General features: G+C 40.6%; 1 pseudogene; it reads right to left on the bottom strand.

Moving 5' to 3' along the window:
* Positions 1-982: 982 nt before the first annotated feature.
* On the bottom strand, positions 983-1,829 carry LOC113176326 (olfactory receptor 2T3-like; annotated as a pseudogene).
* Positions 1,830-4,056: the final 2,227 nt, after the last annotated feature.

The raw sequence follows: 4,056 nt of genomic DNA, 5'->3' as shown, positions 1-4,056 counted from the left end.
ACTGAGAAGAGCCATGCTCCCTCTGTGGCCTGCAGGGTGGGAGAACTGTTGGTCTGGAAGATGAGCACCTGGTATTCAGCTGCCACCATGACATAGCAGGTCAGGCTCCTGTTGGTGGTGGCACCTGAAGAGCAGAGGGTCCCAAATCACATCCTTGCATGTTAATCAGAGGAAATGCTTAATTAAGAAACAGCAATCATCTCCTTATATCTTGATTCTGGAAAAACTACATAAAATAATAATGATCTCCTGGTTCTGGTGGATTTACAATATTCTCTTCACAGCATGATTTACGCTGGAAGAAGTAAAGGGTAGTGACAAGCCTAAAACTTATTTGTGATTTTCTCAGTTCTATAAGTAAAAGGCTAAAAAGATTAAGATTCTATAACATCTCACCTTCTTCCAAAGGTAGCATATTTGGTCTAAGTATGGTAGACCATCATCTACCATAGACTGAAATCTAAGGAACCAACCTAGAAAAAACACTTTCATCAAAGCAGATGGCTCCATGAACTCTCTGGAATGTCGTGTGTTAGAAGTAGTTTTTATAGCCAAACAGTACTAAAAACATTCAGGAAGTGATCTAGCTTTTAGTATCTAGAAAAGTGTGTCATTTGCACTTACTGAGATATGAGAGCAAACCTTGGAACATGGTGGGTTGCCACAGTGACCTACAGCTTAGGGGTATTTCAGATGAGAAGAGCCACATTCGCTCGAGGGGTCTGCTGGGATCTGAAGTTTTCATGGAGAGGCTTCATGCTAAAATTAATGAAATAATGTAAAAGGCATTTTATATGGCTTTTCTTATGGTGGATATTGCAACACAATTAAAAAAGACAACAATTAAATATAAAGAGCTGGAATGAGTAAGCAGTGTGGAGGAGAAATGCCACACCCAGGGGAAGGAAGTGAAAAAGTGTGGGCTCCATGCTGGGCCCTCCAAGGAGAGATGGGGGAGGAGGAGGGAGGGGAAGAGGCAGGCTCACTCCCAGGTGTTCCCTCTCAGGACCCTCAGGAGGCACCTCCTTGACTGCAGCAGGCTTCTCGGAGTCGCAGTGACATCTCTGTTGCACAGGCTGTGGATGAGGGGGTTCAGCACAAGGGTGAGGATGGTGTAGAAGGTGGACACCATCACATCATGCTGTGCTGTGTGGTGGGAGCCAGGGAGCGTGTAAGTGCAGATGGCAGCACCAAAGAAGAGTAGCACCACTGTCATGTGGGAAGAGCAGATGGCCAGCGCCTTCCTGTGGTCCTCGGCTGAGCTGGTGCTGTGGATGAGGAGCAGGATGAGGGTGTAGGAGCTGGGGATGACCATGATGGGCATGAGGAGCATGAGGATGCAGCACAGGTACATGAGCATCTTGTAGAGGGAGACGTCTGAGCAGGAAAGCCTCAGCAGGGCAGAAGAAGCTCAGGATCTTCCTGGATTTGCAGAAGGAGAAGCTCATGGTGATGGGCATGAGCAGCAAGCTGTCCAGTGCTCCCAGAAGCCAGCAGCCAGACACCAGAAGCCGGCAGACTCTCTGGGTCATCAGCAGTGGGTAATGCAGAGGTCTGCAGATGGCGGCATACCGGTCATAGGCCATGGCCGACAGAAGGAAAAACTCAGCCTCTGCCAGGGTCAGGTAGAAGAGCATCTGGATCCCACAGCCTGCAGGGGAGATTGTATGGTCTCCCTTGACCTGGCCCACCAGCATCTTGGGCACAGTCACAGAGATGTACAGGAGATCCATGAGAGACAGCTGGCTGATGAAAGAGTACGTGGGGGTCCAGAGGCGGGGCTCTGTAGAGATCCAGAAGATGAGAAGCATGATCCCAGCAACGGCCATCTCCAAAAATAAGCAAATAGGAAACAAGTACATGAAAAGTTGCTGTGTGTCATTAGTAACTAAGGACATGAATTAGAATCACCTCCAACCCACAATATGACTACAATAATAAATAAATAATAGCAAGTTTGGGGGAGAATGTGAATCGTTTAGATCCTCTGAACTGTAAGTGTTCACATAAATGATACAGCAATCAAGGATGATGTTTTACCCTCACAAAAGTTAAGTATATAATTACTATATAATCTGGCCATTCTGCTTGTTGGTGTGTATATAAAAGAGATATTTACTCTCCCAAGTTCACTGTAGCATTATCCTTAAGAAGGTTGAAAGAAAGCAAAGTTTCATTGATCTACAAATTGTTTTAAAAGACTGAAATGGAAATATTAAGAGAAAGAAAATTCAGACACATGTTACAACATGAATGCTTATTGGGGATATTTTGCTAAGTGAAATAAGTCAGTCACAAAAGACAAATCCACTACAATTCCACCTACATGAGGTATATAGAGTAGTCAAAGAGAAATAGAAGTGGATGGATAGTTGGTAAGAGGCTGAAAGGATGGGGAAGCTGGGAGCAGTGGTTTCATGTGCCTACTTTCAGTTTTACAATGTCAAATTAATTCTGGAGATAGTTTGCACAACACAGAATATTCTTAAGACACTAAACTGTATACTTGAAATAACAAAACAGTAAATTTATGTTATGTGATTTAAATTGAAGTTGAGAGAATTCTATCACCTTCCCTCACACATTCTGTAATTGAGCAATATATGTGCCTCCATGATTGCTCCAGGACTCTATGTTTGTAAAATACAAAAAAATTGTAAAAGTGTAATTGTTTAATAAAATGATTATTTTATTATTAATTGCAGAATCTCCTTTCTCTATCATCTGGAAGATATAAAAAATCCATTGTGTGTTTATTTGAAACCTATATGTACTGAAGAATTTTTTTTCTAATTGTCTAAGTTCAGTACTATGGCTCCAACATAAAGAATCTGCATTCAAAATGGACCAGAAGGTCTGAGCTCTTAGATTAGCTAGCCATCTCATTCCACAGAGCCATACTGGGGCCCACGTAGGCCAGGAGACAAGATATAGAGTATTATATAGAAAGGTTTTTGTCTTAAATTTGCAGAACTCCTAGGCAAGTGTTAGCTTTGCTTCCATCTGACTTTATAATCTAAATCAAGCCAGTATGGGGTGCCAGTTTCTCAGAGTCAAACAAAAGAAGAATCATTTTCTCCTTCTTAAAGCTTCTGTGAACCTCAGGCCACCTGTACCTCTGACTTCCAAACTGAGTCTAAGCCCTCTCCATGAAAAGACCCAACCTCAAAACTCTTCTTGTGTATTCAATCCATCCAATTTAGATTACATAACTTGGAAGAAACCTTCTACACAACATAGGAAACAATTAAGAGCATGAAGAGAGAGCCTAAAGAATGGGAGGAAATCTTTGCCAGCTGCTCCTCAGAGGATTAATATCCAGAATATATAAATAACTCAAAAACAACAATAACAATAACAACAACAAAACTCAAATGATCCAATCAACAAGTGAACAAATAAACTAGACAATTCTTAAAAAAAAAGAAATACAAAGGGCAACAAATATATGAAAAATGTTCAACATCTTTAGCAATCAAAGATATGCAAATCAAAACTAGATGGAAATTTATCTCACTCCAGTTAGAAAGGCAGTCATTGAGAATCCACATAATAATAAGCTGGAGAGGATTTGGGGAGAAAAGAACCCTTATGCACTATTGGTAGGACTGTAAATTAGCACAACCACTATGGAAATCAATGTGGGGTTCCTTAAAAGACTAGAAATGCAACCACCACATGACTCAGCTATTTACTCCTCAGTGTTTATTCAAACAACAACAACAAAAATAAAGTTAGCATAGTATGAACTTTCCTCCTTAAATTTGTTCGCTTTGGGTCTTTTGGTCACAGTAGTGAAAAAGCTGACAAAAGTACTCTCTATGTTATTTTATATCATTAATGCATCTGAAAAAAATCTTAATATCAAGAAGTTAGTAATATGTTGGTATCAGCATATATAATTCTGCTGCTTCTTTCACGTCTATTAAAAATATTCAATGTCCTTAGCAGTCAGGGAAATTAAATGAAAACCACTTTCAGATTTCACTTTACTCTAGTCAGAATGGCAATTATCAAAAATACAAATAATAATAAGTGTTGGTGAGGATGTGGGGA

Source organism: Urocitellus parryii, chromosome 1, assembly GCF_045843805.1.
Source record: "Urocitellus parryii isolate mUroPar1 chromosome 1, mUroPar1.hap1, whole genome shotgun sequence".
NCBI classification, from domain to species: Eukaryota; Metazoa; Chordata; class Mammalia; order Rodentia; family Sciuridae; genus Urocitellus; species Urocitellus parryii.
This window is presented reverse-complemented; position numbering and strand designations above follow the sequence as displayed.